This window comes from Erpetoichthys calabaricus, chromosome 16, assembly GCF_900747795.2.
Source record: "Erpetoichthys calabaricus chromosome 16, fErpCal1.3, whole genome shotgun sequence".
Classification (NCBI taxonomy): domain Eukaryota; kingdom Metazoa; phylum Chordata; class Cladistia; order Polypteriformes; family Polypteridae; genus Erpetoichthys; species Erpetoichthys calabaricus.
Genome location: NC_041409.2, coordinates 92,992,607 through 93,015,659, shown reverse-complemented (window position 1 = coordinate 93,015,659; position 23,053 = coordinate 92,992,607). Strand labels below are relative to the sequence as shown.

Sequence of the window (23,053 nt, the reverse complement as noted above, 5' to 3'; positions counted from 1 at the left end):
TGTCGGCGTTTCAATGTAAAAGGTAATTCTAGGTCAGAACTCGTAAGGTCAATTCTAGGAATGAGAACAGTATTGTTAGCATGTGATCCTGTAAGAACTGTTGCTTGAATAACATTGTGTGTCATGGTGTTGACGACTAACCGTGTGCCATTGCATAAACCCTGTTTAGTGTTAAGGTTTCTTAATAGCATGATTATTATTCCGTTTTTAAGGGTAAGGTTGTGTTGTGGTAATCTGGCCGGGTTAATAGTGTTCAAATATTCTCAGGGGAAATTCAGATTTAATTGATTCGCCTCCGCTTTGCGAAAAGTCCGTTTCAGTCTACGTCGTGCATTGTTTGTATCGAGCCTTGTCCGTTTTTGTATGTCGGTCAGTTGAGCTTTCTGCTTTTGGAGTCTTGCTTGCTTGTTTTCTGGCAGTTCATATGCGCGTTGTACACGTCTGCGTTCATTTATTCTGTCTCTTCGCTCCCTTTTTTGTATGTCTGAGACGCGATCTCTTTCGGTTTGAAATCGTGCTTGATTCGATGCAGCACTTTGAGACGCGCGCTGTATGCGTCTACGTTCATTGTGTCTGTCCATTTGGGCACGTCTCTGTAACGGGGTTACTTGAGCTTTGCGTTTTTTGATCTGAGACATTTTTTCTCCCGGAGTTTCCGAAGCGCGTTGTATGCGCCGCCGTGTATTTTGTTGTTTCATTCGTGTTCGTGTGTTTGGTCCCGTTATCCGATCCGAATCGTTTTGTACCCGTGACCGTGTATTCATGACTTGTTTGTTCCTCAGCATGCGAAATATGGTTAAGTAATAAGGAGGATCGCACTCACTGTTAATATGTAGCCTTTTCTGCAGTTGAACGGTTAATAGTGCTTTATTGTAAGGAGATCCACCTATGCTGACACCTATGCTGCCTAGTGTGAAGGTGTTGAGATGACGTATGTTTAATATGGACATTTCCTTTAGAAATGTGGCTTTGGGTGTCACTTCTTATTGATGTTGTGAGGATTGTTGTTGCGCGAGCGTCTTCTTTCTTTTTGTGTTCCAGGGGCTTGTTGAATCTCCCTCTTTGTGTGTGTCCCGTCCGTTGCTTGTAGGGTGTGTGGGGTGGTTTTGTGTTCTTTTTTTTTGTGTTCCAGGGGCTTGTTGAATCCCCCTCTTGGTGTGTGTCCCATCCGGTGCCTGTGTGTGTGGGGGGGGGGGGGCCTTGCTGTTGTGCGCTAGTTTCGTGTGCAATGGGTTTCGTGCGGCGCCTGCGTTTGACTACTTTTTTCTGTGCCTTTTCCTTTTTTCTGTGCTTGCGGCGCCTCATTTCTTTGACTCCTTTTTTCTGTGCTCACTCCTTTTTTCTGTGGTCTTGTCCGCCTCTCGCGGTCCCTCATCCGCCTCTCGCGGCCCCTCATTTCTTGGGGCGCCTGCGCAGTACGTCTTTTTGCGGCTACGGCCCATGGCCGGATGTCCCTGCGTCCATCCGGTTTAGCATTCTCGGTTAGTAATATGGATGGATATATGGTGTTTTCACTTTGCCGGTATGGTGGAGGGATATATGTAGATATTTTTTACATCGGGATTTGTATTACTGTATTTGCCATTGTGTTATTTAATATATTACTGTACTTGATTTACATATCTGATATTTTTTGCTTGTGTTTAACCGTCGATTGTGGGGGGGGGGGGGGTATTATTTGTCAGCGGTACGGCTCGGTATAAGTAGGTTCTCCTCAGTAACTTATCCAGGCCACGGGTCCTTATAGTGTGGCTGCCGGCTGAGTAAGGGCTCGGCCGTTACAAAGCCTACATGAGTTTTCACTTGGATTATTAGTTTTCTTCCATTTGCCAAAAACACAGATGACATTTTAACCAAAGATTCTGAACTGGGCCTGAATAAAACTGTTGGTAGCTTAACTGGAGACTCCAGACTAGGACTGCAGAAACTGTTGGTATATGTGCTATAATGCACAGACATTCTATTCTTATTTGGTTTTTGATTTGTGCCTGATTTTTTGATATGTCTGTGAACGCCTGTAATGCAAAAAGCAGGTAAATAATTAATTACAGCCAACATTAATGCTCTATCAGACAATCATCTTAATGAAAAAAAAACAAACTTGGAAAAATAGTTTGGGGGTGCCATAGAGCCATGTAAAAATATTAGAACTCTCACCACCTTCAGCAGCACACACTCACTGGTATCCACAATTCTGATGCAACACGGTGGAGAGGGTGATGGTAGTCAAACTGATTTGTGCCCAATTATGACAAATGCATAAAAGTGGTGATGCAGGGATGAGTTGTGTTACTTGACAGCTTAACAGTTGTAGGGTTAAAATCCACAGCCAGTCACTATTTGTGTGTACTTTGTACGTTTCTCCGGTGTTTGCAAGGGCTTTCACTTGGCAGTCAGTCTTCATTTGTATGTATAACAAAGACATAAACTTTACATCAACTGGCAACTATGAATCATCTTGGTACAGTGCATCCGGAAAGTATTCACAACGCATCACTTTTCCACATTTTGTTATGTTACAGCCTTATTCCAAAATGGATTAAATTCATTTTTTTCATCAGAATTCTACACACAACACCCCATAATGACAACGTGAAAAAAGTTTACTTGAGATTTTTGCAAATTTATAAAAAAAAAAAAAAAAAAAAAAAATGACAAAGCACATGATCGTAAGTATTCACAGCCTTTGCCATGAAGCTCAAAATTGAGCCCAGGTGCATCCTGTTTCCCCTGATCATCCTTGAGATGTTTCTGCAGCTTCATTGGAGTCCACCTGTGCTAAATTCAGGTGACTGGACATGATTTGGAAAGGCACACACCTGTCTATATAAGGTCCCACAGTTGACAGTTCATGTCAGAGCACAAACCAAGCATGAAGTCAAAGGAATTGTCTGTAGACCTCCGAGACAGGATTGTCTCAAGGCACAAATCTGGGGAAGGTTACAGAAAAATTTCTGCTGCTTTGAAGGTCCCAATGAGCACAGTGGCCTCCATCATCCATAAGTGGAAGAAGTTCGAAACCACCAGGACTCTTCCTAGAGCTGGCCGGCCATCTAAACTGAGCGATCGGAGGAGAAGGTCCTTAGTCAGGGAGGTGACCAAGAACCCGATGGTCACTCTGTCAGAGCTCCAGAGGTCCTCTGTGGAGAAAGGAGAACCTTCCAGAAGGACAACCATCTTTGCAGCAATCCACCAATCAGGCCTGTATGGTAGAGTGGCCAGACAGAAGTCACTCCTTAGTAAAAGGCACATGGCAGCCCGCCTGGAGTTTGCCAAAAGGCACCTGAAGGACTCTCAGACCACGAGAAAGAAAATTCTCTGGTCTGATGACACAAAGATTGAACTCTTTGGTGTGAATGCCAGGCGTCACGTTTGGAGGAAACCAGGCCAATACCATCCATACAGTGAGGCATGGTGGTGGCGGCATCATGCTGTGGGGATGTTTTTCAGTGGTAGGGACTGGGAGACTAGTCAGGATAAAGGGAAAGATGACTGCAGCAATGTACAGAGACATCCTGGATGAAAACCTGCTCCAGAGCGCTCTTGACCTCAGACTGGGGCGAAGGTTCATCTTTCAGCAGGACAATGACCCTAAGCACACAGCCAAGATATCAAAGGAGTGGTCCAGCCAGAGCCCAGACTTGAATCTGATTGAACATCTCTGAAGAGATCTTACAATGGCTGTGCACCGATGCTTCCCATCCAACCTGATGGAGCTTGAGAGGTGCTGCAAAGAGGAATGGGTGAAACTGGCCAAGGATAGGTGTGCCAAGCTTGTGGCATCATATTCAAAAAGACTTGAGGCTGTAATTGCTGACAAAGGTGCATCGACAAAGTATTGAGCAAAGGCTGTGAATACTTATGTACATGTGATTTCTCAGTTTTTTTATTTTTAATAAATTTGCAAAAACTTCAAGTAAACTTTTTTCACGTTGTCATTATGGGGTGTTGTGTGTAGAATTCTGAGGAAAAAAATGAATTTAATCCATTTTGGAATAAGGCTGTAACATAACAAAATGTGGAAAAAGTGATGCGCTGTGAATACTTTCCAGATGCACTGTATGTATCTGGCAATGGCACCTATACAGGATTGGTTCAATAATTGAAGACAATTTACCAACTTTTCAATAGCTAAACAAAGTGTCTGAAATTGCCTTTTATATGCTCACATCCATAACAGAAAGAGGAGGTTAGGAGAAGGCGCTGATACAGCGCATTGCCGCACCCACTACATGACAAACCACCTCAGAATCCCAGATTAGGACCCGAGTGCAGCCATGTAATGGATGACAACTCACCACCACACCAGTTCAGATGGAGTGCAACAGTGTGAGGTTTATTATGGTGGCTGGACTGCCAATTCTACCACCAACCCCCAGGTTTTTCCCTGCAGGTTGGAGGGCCTACAGGCAGGGCTGGATGCAGATTAATGACATACCCAGGATAGGATAACAGAAAGGAACCATTTAAAAACAATAGAACTCTTTAGCTACTAAACAAAAACAGTAACTTTGATATGTAAATGCTAATTAGATTTTCTCCTATACCTTGACAGATGTCACTGGTGGATATGTGCATGCACTAGACAACAAATTAGCATCTGGAATTGGCATAGTTGTCCAAGTCCAGATTAACACTGCTGGTTCTGTTAATGTGAGACTACGTAAAATTCACTGTCTAACCTTGAAAATATTTATGACACCCATCCATCTTCCTAAGTTGCTTATCCAGGGCAGTATCACGGGGCAGCCTGAGCCTGTCAAGATCCATTAATGTAAGAGAATCACAGCAGCTGTAGCTATCATCATACCAGACATGACTGAGAAGTCATTCAGAGGAACAGAGCTTTGGTTTGATATTTCAAGTCAGAAATCATACTCACAGAGGATTATTATAATTTGGATACTTTTTCTACTAAAACGTTGGTGTTTTGTTAACAATATGGTGAGCTATAAAGTCTTAAAATGGTTCCATTCCTGTATGTACATGTATATGAACTTGCTCGTGGATGGACTGGCACCCAACAATACTGGGACGGGGTCCAGCTCCCTCTGAAATTGGATTATGCTGCCTTGGAAAATAGTTGGACGGGAGGATGGATTTCCATGCTGACTTACAGCTCCAACTTCCATTCCAGTAACTGGCAACTGTAAGATAAAATTTCGCTTCTGACGGTGGTATATAAATGTTACCATAATTTGTGTCATAAGGAGTACTGAGGCAGTTTTTATTATTGGAATCCCGGTTTGATAACAAGCTGGTGATCTTCTGTGTGGAGTTAGCAAATTCCCCTAGTATTTGCATAGTTTTTTGTTTTCCTATGACGCTCATATTTATTCACAAAATTCAAAGATATGCAGCTGTTTGATTATCAAAACTTGAAACTGGCTATTTCTGCTGCATGCATGGATGAGAACAGGGATGAACTGTTGTGTGTGCCCCTTTTGTACTCGACCACTGTTAGATGTGAATATTCTTTGAAACTTTTAATTAAAAAAAATGGTTTTGCACAACTATTTCGAGTGGATTTTTAAGATACATAGTAAATTGCTCAATATACTTGCTTTCTTTTTTTTTTTGGATAAAGTGGTTAGCTCTGAGGCTAGAGATCTGCCCCCGCAATCGGAAGGTTGCTGGTTCAAATCCCATAAACGTCAGAAGTGACTTCACTCCATTGGGCCCTTGAGCAAGGCCTTTAACCTGCAATTGCTTTGTCCTGGGTATGATGTTAATCTGCATCCAGCCCTGCATGTAGGCCCTCCAACTAAAAGGGAAAACTTGGCACTCCAGCCACCCTTAAAAAACCTCACAATGTTCCAGTGTGGTGCTGAGGTCACCAGCTGCACTCCCAATCCAGGTGGTTCATTGTATGATGTGCATGCTCCAAACCTCCGTGGTTAAAGGCAAACAAGAAAGCACACTCACAGACCCTTAATATTAAGTGAATGAATGTGATATAACAAGGCAGGGGTTACAGAGCAGTCAATGTTTTCAATAATGGCATTCAATGCACAGCCTAAATCTAAAGATATACCAGTGTGCGCTCAATCTGTGAACATTAACAACAATACATATCTCTCTATTATAAAAAAATAATCTTAGAAGGTTGGAAGGAGACGAGATGTGATTTTCTCAGAGAGATACTTTCAAGTCCCGAAGCAAGACGAGTTTTTGTGCCAAGAGACTTAACCACGCCCGGGGCCAAAAATAAAACAAAGAGTAGATGACAGAGTAGAACGTCGTAAAGAATTCAAAACTGTTGGCGCAGTACACATGCAGAGCAGGTTAGAGATAATGGAAGTGCGAAAATTCAAAAGTCTCAAACAAAGGATAGTAAAGGCCGCATTAGCACAAACAAACGAAAATTATTACTCGGTGAAGTAATGGAACAGCAAAAAGAGATAAATATATTGTTCGGATTGAAACTTTAATTCGGAGAGTTGTAACTTGTATAATTTGTGTTGCCATCAGTGTTTCTTCCCAATGAATAGGCGTATCCACGAGAATTAAAAGATTTGTTGTTTGGCGAAAATGAAATCCCACAAGAGAAATCATTTCTCATGTGTGTGAATGCTATTGTCAGACACATTTCTTGTAGAGAGAAAGAAACGATATTCACTCACAGGCAGTTATATGTTGCGTTGTCACGATGTAATTCCAAACACGGAATCCAAATTCAATGTGATATTGACGAAAAGGTAAAAGCAAAAAGAGATTGAATATACTGTATGGACATAGGTGATATGAGAAAAGTGCGCCGCGTGAAATGCAGATCACACGGCACGGCAGCAGCAAGCCAGCAGCTGATCATGCAAAGAGGAGGTAAAAAAAATCCCAAAAAACTGCATTTGTTTCCCATTGTATCACCGTTTAAGAGGGGGTTTTGGAGGAGTGACCGCGTCTCCTTGGGGTGTGTTCAGCCCCCCTCTTTACAGCGCGAGTAGCAGAGACGTGAAGTGGCAGGCGCATAGCGCAGGCCGAGGGTGGGAGAGGGCGAAGCCCCATAGTGTCTTATAAATAGTTCTTATCTATTTATCTAATCTACCCATCCAGCTATCAGCACAAAATGATATATGCATACATTTGTCAGCTATACCCTTGGCTCTACATCAGATAGAAAAATAACTGTCAATTTGTCCAAAGCAGTTGACACCCATCCATCCTTCCATTCATCTGTCAATTTTCTAAACTCACTTAACCAGAGCAGGGTTATATGGTAGCTTGAGTCTATCTCAGCAACCACGAGGCACAACACAGGAACACCACCTGGAGAAGGAGACATTCCTCTGGGTGCTCTGGTTCCCTCTCATAGTCCAAAGACATGCAGGTTAGGTGAAATTGCATTGCTAAATTGGCCCCTGATGTGTGTGTCTACGTTTTCAGTATGAATTGTAACTGGTTCATGCCACAGCAAAATCAGGTTGATGCCCTCCAAGACCTAAATCTTTGTGCCAATTGTACCTAATAAAAAGCAGAACAACAACTGAATTGGCCTGCTGAGCTAAAGAGCCACTTGTGAAAGTCTGAGACCTGCAGTCCGCTTTAGTCCGGAATACTCTCAAACTTGCTTACACTACTTTTTTAACTAAAAAACATAGAAACGTAAACTTATAATAAAAGCCACTTGGAAATAAGCCTGGTTTAAATAATAATATAGGCCATAGATCACTTGCTGGTCGATAATCGCATGATTGAGAGTCCAGTAACATGCTCACTTAAAACAGTTGGGACATTTCATATTTCAAAACAAGATAAATGTGTTTAGTAAAAGATGCAATTACTGTTGCCTTCCAGTACTGGACAGAGACATAGAAATACACTTAACTGGAACAGCAATGGCATAAGCAACATGCACAAGTTTATGTTCCATTTCAAACAAAGTTGTACACTCCACCTGCCTTCTTTTTCAACTTGCATGCAAAGTTTGTAAGTTACCATATAGCACTGTCCCTTCTTATGACTAAGTGCTCAGAGAGACACACATACACACACAACCCCTTTACCACTTCCTGCCCAATAATCAAGAAACTGACTAAGGGAGAGAAATTACTGCTGTGGTTTTTTTTTTTTTCGTTCATGCAAGATTAAAAAAGAGCCATGTGCTTGGTGGACATTATATATCTAGCAAACCTGTCTCCATAAGTTCCTGTCCAAGCCATTATCCTGAAAGAAACTCTACCACTGCGCCAGTTTGCTAAATACAACTGGTATTTTGCTTCTCCTGGTAATATGTAACATTTTTGGCTTATAGATTAAACAAAAAAGTGTGCACAATACTTACAAGTTTACTTGATATGTGATACACAATACAATCTGTGATTTATGTGATAGTCGGTGTGGCAGTGTGACTAAACAGTTGGACTGTATCCTGTGTGCCACTAAAGGATCTGCCTGCCTGAACTTCCAGGACCCAAAACTGTAAAAATATGGAAGCAATTACTCTATATTATGCTTGTATTTGGGAAGGAGCAGTGTTAATTTTCACAATACATTTTGATTTAGTTTTAGTCTTCTGACTAAATTGCATTTTAGTTTTAGCTAAATTTTAGTCATTTAATTATTGTTAGTTTTAATCAACAAAAAAAAATTTTATTTTAGTCAAGAAAAAGTAAAATTGGTTTTAGTCGACAAAAAGTAAATTAGTCAAAAAATCCAAATCAGATGGATATCTTGTTTAAAATATGAATATGCACAGAATATCCTATACCTCTAAACTATTATACCAACATGTACACTGAAGTGCCAAACCACCTGTAGTGATTATTGAACATAAAATAAAGAGTAGGTATAGAAAGGATTTATTCCCAAAGCTCTTGGTCAGATAAATGCAGCTCTGGTCTGCCATCACAGTTTTCTGCTCTTCAACATGCCTTACTTATGCTGCTATAAGATTTTTACCAAAAGCAACACACATTTAATCTCAGCATAGGGTTTATAAAGAATGAGATCAGCATGGACTATCTGATTTATCTGACCACGTGCACATTTATAATTTATTCTGTGATATTTTTCTCCAGCAACTGAAATATACTGCATAAAATAATACCAAAATTAAAAATTCAAACATTACTATACCAGTAATGGCACACTACATGTGAGTACACTTGACTTGACCATTCCTAGTTCTCATCCTCTTTCTCTGTACGTTTATCATTCATTTGCTCAGTGGTTGATGCGCTTGCTGCTTCCTGAGCAGCTCTTCTTTTCTCCACCCTAGCAGCCCGCTTCTTCCCTTCTTCCGTCGGCATCTTTTCGCGTTAAAACTGATTAACTCAGTGTTTGTGTTGCAATTACTTAGTACGTTTTCTTTAATTTTTCACTTAAGCTGGCACTTAAGTCTTCAATCTGCCTTAAGAATGATTTAAGATATGAAGAAGTAGGAGAAGTGACGGCGAAGGTGGTAGGGATGAGAACGGCACCCATACACATGCACCGCACGGTCACTGCCAAGAGTCGATTGTACAATAAAATAAAATAAAAATAAAAAGAGGAATAACCTTGGAGGTCAATCATCACCCTGAAAGCGGATAATAGACGTCACATAGTATATGTGTGCCAAATTTCAGATCAATAGTTCAAACAGTTTGCGAGCTACAGGTGATTTAAAATCCTGGACAGACAAACGGACAGCCACAGTAGCATATTATATAAGAAGATCTGTACTGCTGAATTCTAAAATAATTTAGGATACTTACATTTAAACATACCCTTAAAAGCTGTTTTTGTAACAAATACTTTTAAAACCTGGTTTGTCAGAGAACCACTCAGGTTTGCAACATTTGCTATTGTAAGATTTGTATTCACACAATTAGCTTGTTAAAAACACACTAAAAAGTAACATTTGACTGATGAGTCATATTTTTACATGACATTTTTTCCCAATACTTTAGAACTCTTGTAAAAGAGTCTTTGCCGTGCTGTTTCCAAAGTGTCTGACATGAGTGATCAGATTTTGTTACTGCTTAGCCTGTGTGCAAATCCACAATTACAAAAGTTATTTGTAGTCAATTAACCATAACTGAGAGACTGCATTACACTCATTAACGTACAATTCTAATATATGACACAAGTGCTTTTACTACGTTCTTTACATTTTAGGGGTTATGCTCATAAACATTAGTTTACCCATGAAAACCAAACAAATAATACAAAGTTAGTGTCTTCAGAATCGTATTCAGCAATGAAGCAGTGCAGTTTTGCTGTACTGGCCGTGTACATATCATAGTAATTGGGAGATGTGCTTCAAGGACTGAAATCCTAAATACATTTTAGGTTAGGTTAGGTTAGGTTTCTTTATTTAGTCATGTTTACACAGGAAAACATGAAATTTGCCTTCTCAGTTGCATCTAATAACAGGTAACAGACAGAATGAAATAAAACAGACAAATAGAAATAAGAAAGGTTAAGGTAAGGCAGTTAGATAAAACATATTTATACCAAAAAAAAAAAAAAAAGAAAAAGGTAACAGGATATATTTCAAAACCTTAAACATTATCTCCGATATTTCTTATTGAAAAGTCGTATGGCACTAGGAAGAAAGGAGTTTCTGGAGCGATTTGTGTGGGTTTTCAAAGCAACTATCCTTCCTGATTTACTGAAGTTTAGTTCTACATGTAATGGATGTCTGTCATCAGTTGAGATGATTTCCAGTTTCTTTAGCATTGCCCTCTGACACACACTAGTCAAATCATCTACATCAGCCCCAATAACTTTAGCTGCATACTTCGTAATCTGCTGGAGCTTTTTTTTATAGTTTTGGTTTGTCAGACTATTAAACCAGGCAATGAAACTGAAAGTGATCACGGACTGGATCATACTACGATAGAAGGACAACATGAGGTCCTTGTCTACTTTAAATAGTTTGAGTTTATGGAGGAGAAATAAGCGCTGGTTGCATTTAGAAAATAATTTTTTTGTATTTGTATTCCAGTTAAGATTGTTATCTAGGTAAGTTCCTAAGTATTTATATTCATTCACTATTTCTACCTCCTCTCCCAGAACTACAATAGGTGAACATACAGATTTCTGTCTCTTAAAATCAAATATCATTTCTTTGGTCTTTTTTACATTCAGAGTGAGAGAGATTTTATTGCACCAGTTTACCATACAGTCCACTTGATTTAGATAGTGGCTTTCATCCTCCCCAGATATGCATCCTATGATCATGGTGTCATCCGCATACTTAATAATGGAGCAGTGGTCATTGTTCTGTCTCAGGTCACTTGTGTACAGAGTAAACAGTAATGGTGATAAGACACACCCCTGTGGACTTCCTGTGTTTGAATGAAGAGCTTTTGAAAAAGTGTCCTGAACTTTAACTGTCTGTGAACGATTTAAAAGAAAGTTCTGAATCCATAGTGTGATAAATGGGTTTACATTCATACTGTTTAATTTCCCAATCAGTATATGAGGCTGTATAGTATTGAACGCTGAAGAAAAATCCAAAAATAGTGCTCTGACATATGAACCAGGCTGATCAAGAAAGGTATAGATTTGATGTAAGATAACAAGCAGAGCATCTTCCACACTTCTGTTTGCACAATAAGCAAATTGATTGTTGTCTTGAAAAGACTTTGTCTCCGTCATTAAAATGTTTTTCACCAAGTGTTCAAAGCATTTCATTGGAATAGATGTAAGTGCCACTGGTCTGTAATCATTTAAACAGCTTGGCCTAGAAACCTTAGATACAGGGGTAATGATTGATGATTTTACACTAGTATTAACAAATGGAGCAGCTGCATTTCTTTGGTGATGTAAATAAGCCAAATAGACACTTCGTTTGAAACTTGCCTCGATGTTTAATTGCTACAACTGGTGTTGTCACTGCCACTGTGACCCGCACGTGTATGTGAAGGCGTGTGAGGTGGTTTCACCCGCAACCCTGAACTGTATCAACCAGTTACAAAATGGATGTTATGCGCAGAGAAAAAGGTACAGATGTGCTCATTACAATCAAAGAGCGATTGCAAAGCATCTGTTCCTTTATCGGTACTGTGTAGGACACTGTATTAAAAGCGATTAACCCCCCCCCCGTAACTTCATCTGCTGTAACCAAAGAGTAACACTACAAGCTGAAGAGTTATATCTCCCATCTGAGAGTGAACATATCTGATTGCGCTCTCAGAGCTGCACAAATTTGTTCCTTAAGTAACTCGTAAAAGGGATAAAACTTGCAATAACAAAATTCTGTGTGTCTGTCTGTGTGTTGGCTTTTTTCTTTTCATTACTATGCATGTTTTCCCCATTCGCACTTGATGCATTTGTATTAGCAGGTTGAACAAGAGCCAGAGGTAACAGTACTGGTGTCTGGCAAGTCGCCACCAAGATAAGGTTACATACCTTGGCATGAATCTCAGGGTGGCGTGCCTCTAGACGACTCTTCAGGTTTATGATGTTCTTTCCCGTGAGCGTCATTCCACGTGACTTACATCGAGTTTTATTTTCATCAGTGTTGTAATTAAAGTCGGTCCATATGTCTGACTGCTTTTTTCACCTGAGAATCACATTGGCTGTCATAGCACAGCGGAGTGGAGCAGCATTCTGGCTGACGTGATGATTTCCTGATGGCGCCTAAACTTAGTGTTATCCAATTACAAGTGTGCTTCCACAATTTTAAAATTGCACCACTGCATTCATGCTCATTATTTGTTGTGTAATGTCATGAGTAACAGAGATGTGCAAAGACCTTCACATTGCTCACTGTCCAGTTGTCTGTCTGTAACATTTTCATTTTGCTTAGTTTAGTCAACAATTATATTAAAAGAATTCATTAAAAGGTACATTTTTTTTAGTTTTCATTCCATTTTTAACACTGAAAAAAAATTTTTTAGCAACATAATTAACATTGGGAAGGAGTTTATTACAAAAACAGGGACAATGGAAAGAGACAAAAGAAGACAGTCAGGAGGATAGTGGAGAGGTGAACAGTCGGGCGGAAACTAGATGGCAGCAGCAAGCATGGAGGAGACGAAACCAGGTGACCAGGCCCCAAGAGCAAGAATGAAGTGAATGGTGTTCTATGGTGTGTCCCCGTTGAACAGTGTCCATGCAGGGACATGGAACAAACCTCCCTGGGGTCCCACTAGCGCCATTGCTGATGTATGGGATGACGGAGGTCTGGCTGTGTGCATGCTGGTCAAGGTGGTCATAGCTCTCAGTGTCTCTGCCACTCGGAAGACCTGCTGGACGTCAGTTGGGGAGATTTGGAGTTAAAGATGCTCTGGGCTGGCTGAGGAATAACTTGGTGCCGGGATGATTTTATCTTAATTTGGATGACTGTTTTATTCAGATTTTAGATTTGTTACTTTACATATTTTTTTTGAAAATGCGCTGCACTTTAGGACACTGTTCAAAATAAAAGCACTTAAGCACCTGCACCTACCGTACCTCTTGCTGACTCTGTGTGTGTCCTAATTTGCCCGGCACATCCCTGTTACGTTATCGACGGTTCCAGGTTTCAGCTGCAAGGGACCATGGAGCCAACCAGGTGCATCACGTGGTGTATAAAGTTTATACACTTTTGATATTCTTAATACAATCAATACAAATAACACTGAACTGAAAATTAATATATCTTAAACAATTAAAATATAAATCAGATGCAGTTGTCCATTACCTGTAGATGCTACATCAGCCTTCAAACTCACATTTATTGTCATGTCTACAGAAAACAAAACAATTCTTATTTACATGTCTGTGTACGATACAACAATTCATAACACTGTAGTTTACACTCACAGTTCTGCTGCAGAATTTACACACACTGTGCCCGATACTTGCTGAGATAGGCTCCAGCTTCCCTGCAACCCTGATCAGGATAAAGCGGATCTAGAAAATTGACGGATGGATGGATGGACGTAATATCCAACCAAGTTAAAGTAGATGATACCCTGTAGCACGGAAAACCAGCAAAACCCTTAATCTGCAATATTTCTGCAATGTAGGTGACCACACTTGAGTTATAGTTAGATTCTATGTCTTTACCAGCCTATAATGAGGGAGAGAGACAGAGGATGCTACTAGTGCTTGTCTCACACTTTGTCTCTGTATTTGCATGAAGACAAAGCAATTAAATAGACTATAAGAATACATGAAAGTTAAAAGGACACTTCATTGTAGAAGCCATCTTTTTACTAAAATGGGGATCGGACAGGGCCAACTGTGCAAACTTAAAACCACAGTAACTGCAGGTCTACTGTACTTGAGCACAAAAGTATTAGGTCTAACTATAAGAGGGCTTCAGCTTTTCACTTAGGACCAAACTCTTAATCAGAGACTGGTTCCTATCCATGATTAACCAAACAGTAAAATTTACTTGCTCTTCATTAGTTTCTGGGATACTCCAGTGTCCTGAAATTTGCACTTTTATTTTCTACTCAAATATGGGGAACACAATACAAAGTTTTAATTCTGAATGCCTGAAAAAAAAAAAAAAAAAAAACAAGGCAGCCTGCAACCCTGCACTGGATTAATAGAGTTATTATCATGACAGTGTTACAAAACCATTAGGTCATGATAGGAGTTCTTGTTAAGTTTACTTTGTTTCAAATTCTTCTGGAACAGATGTGAGAGTTTAGATATAGAGTATCCATATTACTAACCGAGAATAAACCGGATATGGACGCAGGTACACGGCGATGGGACCATGAGACATACTGCCTCAGCGCGCGTCTCATAAACAGCAAGCGAAGTCGTATCCACCACGAACGAAGGAGTCACGGCCCAAAAACAAAAGAATTCAACTAACGTGAATGAGAAATGAAGCAACAACGCGCCCATAGCTAGCGACTAACGACACAGCCACACAAAAAAGAGGATTTTGCGCTGCACCCCAGAGTCAAACAGAAGAGACTACGGAGGCCCCACAGGTCCACAAAGATAGTACGGAAGGCGCGGGAAAGTACGAAAGGCGCAGGCGCCGACAATAATCTCTTTCAAATCTATTTCGGGTTACCCAAGACCAGGGGTTGGCGAGCAGGGGGCGGAGCCCCCTAGTAGAATAGATAACACAGAACATTACTTTACTTTCTCCCCAGGGGGAAATATGGCTTTTTACAGAAGCACAATAAAAATAAATATGATAAACAACAAATCCCTCTCAAATACACATGAGAATAGCTAAAAAGCAAGAACGCGTTTGACTTTGTTAAAGTTAAAAAGAGCAATCACAGTCCCAGTAAGGCACTATACAGGCGTATTGCCTTTGGTATGAAGGATCCCCAGTTGTGCTTCTTGACACATTACTGCTGAAATATTTTTTGGCTAAAAGTCCTCGGTATTGGTGTATCAGAGAGAAATTGTGCAGCTTTGTTCATAATGGCACTCAGATTGGGCTTCATTTTCTCATTTGCTACTAACTCCAGGGTAGTATCCCATAACTGAGCTTGCCCTTTTAATTAGTCTGTTGATGCAGTGGGCCATTCCTGAAGTGATGTTACCGGCCCAGCACACTACAGCGCTGAACAGCACACTGGCCATCTCAGGGTTGTAGAAAATGTATAGGATGTCACTTACCACATTAAAGGAACACAGTCTCCTTAGAAAAAGGAGTCTGTGCTGCCCTTTCTTATATAGTTCCTCTGTGCTATGAGACCAATCCAGTCTGTCATTGATGTGAACCCCCAAGTACCTGTAGGAGCGAACCCCCTCTACTTCCACTTCATGAATACTGACTGGGCATTAAGCCTCTCTGGTGTGGCAAAAGTCAAAAAGCAGTTTGCAAATATTAAGTTGCAGATAATTCATTCTGCACCAATGAATCGTATAGGTCACTCAGGAAGCTGTTTACTATCATGGACAATGACTCCTACCCACTGTACGATTAATTGGCTAAATAAACAGAAGAGCACCTTCAGTAACACAGACTGAAACAACTGTGGTGCTGCAAGGAGCACCATGGGAGGCCAGTCCTACCCGCTGCTGTCAATGCTGAGGTGGTCTTTTTCTCTTTGTGCTAAATGGTACTGAGCTGGTCTAGCAGTCACCTTAACGTAAAATAACCTTATGTGCAATCATCTGAGCCAATGACTGACATCCAATACTGTAAAACTCTAACTTATAAGTAAGTGCAATTTTAAATCACTTTACACTTAGTAAATACCTAAACTTTGTTAATTTCCACCCATCCATTCATTCATTCATTTTCTGTCACTTATCCTGGTCTGGGTCACAGGGGCAGCAGTCTGAGCCAACAAGCTCAAATATTCCTCCTCCCACCTCCTCTGGGGGGATACCAAGGTGTATCCAGGCCAGCTGACAGATATAATCTCTCCAGCATGCCCCAAAGTCATCTCCTTGTTAGACATTCCCAAAACACCTCCCCAGGAAGGCTTCCAGGAGGCCTCCTAATCAGATGCCCAAACCACCTCACTTGGCTCCTTTCAGTGAGGAGAAGTAGAAGCTCTGTTTTGAGTTGCTCCTGAATGTTTGCTCTCCTCACCCATATCTTGAAGGCTGAGCTCAGACACCCTGTAAAAGAAGCTCATTTCTACTATCTAGTTCTATTGGTCATTACCCAAAGCTTATGGCCGTAGGTTAGAGCAGAAACGTAGATCAGCCAGTAAATCGAGAGCTTTCCCTTTCAGCTTAACTCTCTCTTCATCACAAGTGACCAGTACTTCCAGTGCCAATAATTACTTATAGATCATTTTTCTTATACTGTATGTGTATTTGTACCTTGTTAGCATACTTATAATTATGATTCTTGTTATACTGTATGTATATTTATGCCTTTATCTGCTGCTGTAACAGTGCACTTTGTTGCATGACTAATAAAGTTTCCATCAATCTAAACTCCGTCTCATCCTCCATGTCTATCAATACACCTCATAACGTGCAGAATCATCAGCAAATTTCTGCAAGTGACATGACCTGCTGTTAAGGTTTATAATGCGAGGTGTACAGAGTGAAGAGTAAAGGACACAGGACTATCTCTTGTGGTGCTCCAGAGTTGCTCACACCCATATCAGAGACACAGTCCTTGAGCTTCACAAACTGCATGACAGGTAGTCCATTATGCAGGACACCACAGACTCATCCAACTCTATCTCCTGACAGGCAGAAGGATATTGTTTTCACATTTGACAACAAATATTTACAAGCCCATTTTGGGAGAAAAAAAAAAAACAGAAATTACATTAGATGTTAAATACACCTCTGCATGCAAAGAGACAGGACGTTACGTTAAATTGGATACTACAGATCAATTCTGTATCCAGACAACTTGCAGATAAATGGAAGCAGTATAATAAAGCCAAATTTTTCCTTTAAATGCAAGAATTGGCTCTGCATCAAGCGCCTGCAATAAAAACCTAAAGCCTCCACAACCCTGATCTGTGTTACTCTGATTAGATAAATTTTCTACAGACTTCCTTCAGTTATATAAACGGCGTTATTTATGAATTGTTTAGCAATGTTTGTACTGCAGATTATTAGCCTTTATATATTCTCCACTATTCACATTGATGACTGGGTCTCATATCTCACCTTAACAATAAAAATAATTTTTATTCATAAAGTGATTTACCATTCTCAAAGTGCTTCATAGAAATTTTAAATGAACAACAGGGCATATACAACATAAAATAACATCCACATTAAACACTAAATAAAGATAAATACAGGATATACTAAGCTTTGCAATAGACAGAACACAATAAATCATAAAAAAGTACAAAAGCACAAACACCACAAGAAAACCCTAAATAAACCACATCATTTGTGATACAAATGCAAATCATCCTGAGCATCTGGATGGAGAGGTAAACTAAAAGAGGGCTCAGAATGTCAGGGTAAGTTGAATGCCTTCCTGAACAAATGGGTTTTAAGTTGCCTTTTAAAAGAATGAACTGAGACGACTGATCTTGTTAATGTAGGGAGTTCATTTGAAAGTCAGGGGGCTACAGAGTGGAATGCTCTGTCACCCATAGAGCAGAGGCTTGTTTGGGGCACAACAAGATTGCCAGAGTCAGTGGGCCTTAGTGGACAGACAGGGGCACAGTGACAGAGGAGGTTACTGATGTAGTCTGGTGCAAGGCCATTTATAGGTTAGGAAATGGAATTTTATACTCAATCCTGTACAGTAAAGGGAGTCAGTGAGGGTGGAGCGGGATGGCCATAATGTGCTCAGTGTTGCAGGTCTGTGTATGGACTCTTGCAGCAGAGTTTTGAACCAACTGTTCTTGCCAGTAGGAAGTTACAGTAGTCGATGCTGGATTTAATAGAAACAGACAAGTTTCCTAGCATTAAAAAAGCAGAGGAATGAGAGAACACAAGATATGTTTTGGAGGGGGAAGTAAGAAAGTTTCTTAATGTGATTTATGTGGGTAGAATAAGAAAGAGAGGGATCAAAAATGACACCAAGGTTCCTAGCAGAAGAAGGAGGTCTGATGATATCATCTTCCAAGAGTGACAGAGAAGAAGCTCATTTTCTTAAGCTAACCTTTAGTGCCAATTATCAGGACTTCAGTTTTACTGCAGTTAAAATCCATCCAGGTTTCTCTGAGGCAAGTTGTGGGCTGTGAGAGTGCTTTGATGTACTTTCACTTTTAACTCTGATTTAGATCTGCGTATCATCCTCATTAGAATGAAAACTCAATCCAAAGCTACATATGGACAAGGGGGAGCATGTAGATGGAGAACAGCAGAGAGCCTTGAGTGACTCCTTGTGTGACTGGTGCTGAACTGGACCTGGTGTTGCCTAACAAACTCTTGGCTATCAGTCCGATAGGACCCAAATCACTGGATGGCAGTGCCAGAGATACCCAATGAACTGGATCTGGTGTTGCCTAACAAACTCTTGGCTATCAGTCCAATAGGACCCAAATCACTGGATGGCAGTGCCAGAGATATCCAAGATGGTGGTCTTCATTTTAGACAGTAGAATATCATGCTTTACAGTATCTAATGCTGTACTGTGCTCTGACAGAATTAATATCCTGGTTTACCCAGCGTCTGCAGCCATTAGCAAATCAATTGCAAAAGCAAGTTTTATTTTATGCTTGAAATTTTACTTTTTTGTGCGTCGTTTACTACTTTCTTAAGATATTGCTGTTATCTTCTAAAAGTTTGCATGAGATCTCATTTGACTCTACTCAATGGGCAGCCTCACAAGCCCACTCCCTTCATGCAAACTTCGTTCAAAAACCACAAGTGTACGTAATTCGCTTGGAACGGCCACCTAAAGTAGGAGGGTGACACAAACTATTCGGCTTTGGATCAACAGACGTACACCTAAAACAAAATCAGCATTTGTTCTCGGTGTTTTGATACTGCAGCGGCTCACATTCAAGCCAACCCCCTGATTTGGTGGCCGATTTCAGCCACTTGAGAACAAAGCAGTAACAGAATCCCGGGTCACTGTGCAGACGTCATTCGAGATTTCTTTTTTTTTTCTCGTCCACACGCTGAATGACAACTCCACGCAAATCCACCCGCGTTAAGACAGGTCGCATCAGCGCCGCGCACACGAACGCGCACGAGTCGCTCCCGGCCGCGCTCCGCGGGAATGAAACGCATCTCACTCACCTCGGCGCCGTCGTTTCGCGGGCCGTGCATTCTTCCTCCAAGACCCTCGGGGGTTCTTCGTACCTTCGCCGAGATCCTTCTATTTATTTTATTTTTTTTAATCCCTTTCTCTCGTTCCCTGCCTCCAGAAAGGCCCGATCGGCCCCAGCTTCGGCCTCAGCCCAGCTTTCCTAAAGGACCACTTTTAGCCCGCCCTCCCGGCGGTGCCGCCCTCTGCTGAGCACCGGTTCGCGGATCTCCTTTTTTCTTCGTTGCAGGGCTTTGATGCGACTCAAAGGCCGTCCCTGGTGACTGTACCGTTTGAGGTTTGAGGGTACGGATCCGGGGTATGTGTTTAGGTAGAGAGTGTGTATCTGTTAGAGGGAATCAACTGGGGAGGGGTGAAGGGGAAGTGAAAGGAACTGCTTCCGGATTGCACTGCAACCAAATCGCTCCCCACTTGCTCCCGCCTGTTTTCATCCTCGCTTTAAAGAAATAAGTAGCCGTCTACTTAGAGAATGGCGTTTAAAATCTTCTGCACATCCAGATAGTATGAATTACAGTTATTATTATTGTAATTAATATTGTGATTCTTATTTCGCCGCAGGTGGATTATTTTAGCCCGAATACGTTGAATATTGTAGTTATTTTGTTTTATTTAAATGTACTTGTATATAAGCAAAACCGTTAGCACGCTAGAGTGCCAGCTGATGGACTGGTGCCCGAGGTTAAACTGAGACCTAACCTGGGGAGGAGCAGGGTTACTAGGTACCATAGTCAATATCAGCAATATTAATATGACATATATAAATATGCTGCGGTGGGTTGGCACCCTGCCCAGGGATTTGTTCCTGCCTTGTGCCCTGTGTTGGCAGGGATTGGCTCCAGCAGACCCCCGTGACACTGTGTTCGGATTCAGCGGGTTGTAAAATGGATGGATATATTAATATGACATATATTAATAAAGGTATTCCGCCTGCGGTGGGTTGGCACCCTGCCCAGGATTGGTTCCTGCCTTGTGCCCTGTGTTGGCTGGGATTGGCTCCAGAAGACCCCCGTGACCCTGTGTTCAGATTCAGCGGGTTGGAAAATGGATGGATGGTATTCCGCATAAACACTGAAATATTGTAAAGAAAGGTCTTGTCACATGTACAAGTAAATTCTGTTGCCGAGCTGGTTAACTATCTAGCTCAGGCTACAGTTGTGAAGAAAAAAAAAAAGATTACTACGTTGAAAAATTATTTCCAGCTTTCATATGCATTATTGTATGCCATCTGCAAACCAGGGCATGTTTTTGTACTGCATAGAGCAGGGGTCCTCAATCACGGTTCTGGAGGGCCGCAGTGGCTATGGGTTTTCATTCCAGCCAGTGGCCTAATTAGCACTCAGTCCTTTCTGATAATGAAAGTTGGTGTTTAATTCTATGCCTTGTTAGTGCCTTTATTCATCAAAGACAAATTTTAGTTACTTTGTAGATCAGAGATCCTCAATTACAGTCCTGGAGGTCAGCTATCGCTGCAGGTTTTCACTTTAGCCAATTTCCTAATTAGAACCCTTTTATTTACTACTACAGCAATACTTTTTTTAGGCTTAATTTTAGTTCTCTTGCCAGTTACCATTCAGAGGCCTTAATTGCCTGTTTTAGATTTTAGCGGCTGCATTTAAGTTTTAATTGTTGCCTGTTTTCTTAATCAGACATTAATTAATAATGAGATGCAGATAATCAATAAACCTGCAGCTCTCCAGCTAACGTGCTTACCATGAAGTATCTCTGATAAAAATATTTAGAAATGAATGAGAGGGGAATTGGAAGGACCATTAAGTTTAAATCTATTCTGGTCCACAAAACACATGGATAATGTTCTCACAGAAGGAAACTCTACAGTGTAATTAAAATTGCTCTTGGATAAATGCAAGCATCTGCGGTGGGCTGGCGCCCTGCCCGGGGTTTGTTTCCTGCCTTGCGCCCTGTGTTGGCTGGAATTGGCTCCGGCAGACCCCCGTGACCCTGTAGTTAGGATATAGCGGGTTGGATAATGGATGGATGGATAAATGCAAGCATTAACAAGCTAAATAGTTCAATACCAAGTTTCATTATCAGCACGGACTGTCTTCTAATTTGGAAACTAGTTGGAATAAAAACCTGCAGCCACTGCGGCCCTCCAGGGCCGTGATTGAGGACCCCTGGCATAGAGGATATTCCAAAATGATGGGCAACATTTGTTATCCGTGCTTATCTCTTCCCTTGAGAAAGCCGGAATTAGCGGTTCTTTTTTTGGACTGGTTCAGGTCCTAACTCTCGGGCCGATCCTTTTGTGTCTCCTGCTCTTTACTCCTCATCTTTTTGACATAAACTTTCCACAGGTGTGCCTCAAAGATCAGTGTTGGGTACGCTTCCCTTTTCTCTCTACGTTCACTCCTTAGGTAATGTTATTTCGTTGCACCACCTCTTTGCTGATGATCCACAGATCTATGTCTCATTTCCCTCTTACAACCCATAGGTTTTGGCACAGATCTCCAATTGTCTCTCTGTCATCTCATCACTGATGAGTGATCATTACCTTAAATTGAACCTTTCAAAGGCAGATATCCTGTATATTTGCCTTCTGCTTCTCTTTCCTCAGATTTGACTCCAAGCATCACACTTGAAGATATCAACCGTTCACCATCTATCATGATCAGGAATGCTGGGGCCCAAGGTTTCTCAGCAGAATGTTCATTTCCCAGACCATCACACCTTCTCCACTGGTGTGCCCTCTTCCCATAGTACAACCTGCCGCCATGTCTTCCCAGATAAATGATGCCCACATACAGTGCATCCAGAAAGTATTCACAGCACATCACTTTTTCCACATTTTGGTATGTTACAGCCTTATTCCAAAATGGATTAAATTAATTTTTTTCCTCAGAATTCTGCACACAACACCCCATAATGACAATGTGAAAAAAGTTTACTTGAGGTTTTTGCAAATTTATTAAAAATAAAAAAACTGAGAAATCCCATGTACATAAGTATTCACAGCCTTTGTTCAATACTTTGTTGATGCACCTTTGGCAGCAATTACAGCCTCAAGTCTTTTTGAATATGATGCCACAAGCTTGGCACACCTATCCTTGGCCAGTTTGGCCCATTCCTCTTTGCAGCACCTCTCAAGCTCCATCAGGTTGGATGGGAAGCGTCGGTGCACAGCCATTTTAAGATCTCTCCAGAGATGTTCAATCGGATTCAAGTCTGGGCTCTGGCTGGGCCACTCAAGGATATTCACAGAGTTGTCCTGAAGCCACTCCTTTGATATCTTGGCTGTGTGCTTAGGGTCGTTGTCCTGCTGAAAGATGAACCGTCACCTCAGTCTGAGGTCAAGAGCGCTCTGGAGCAGGTTTTCATCCAGGATGTCTCTGTACATTGCTGCAGTCATCTTTCCCTTTATCCTGACTAGTCTCCCAGTCCCTGCCGCTGAAAAACATCCCCACAGCATGATGCTGCCACCACCATGCTCCACTGTAGGGATGGTGCCAGGTTTCCTCTAAACGTGACGCCTGGCATTCACAC

General features: G+C 41.2%; 1 protein-coding gene across 3 annotated transcripts in view; it reads right to left on the bottom strand.

Moving 5' to 3' along the window:
• The window catches only part of si:dkeyp-69b9.6 (uncharacterized), a 752,000-nt gene extending 732,063 nt beyond the window's left edge, over positions 1 to 19,937 (bottom strand). For all 3 annotated transcript variants that reach the window (XR_007933635.1, XM_028822176.2, XM_051919812.1), the window contains exon 1: positions 19,525 to 19,937. The gene's annotated coding sequence lies outside the window, so the exon portion shown is untranslated. The remainder of the gene's footprint in view (positions 1 to 19,524) is intronic.
• Between the last annotated feature and the right edge of the window lie 3,116 nt (positions 19,938 to 23,053).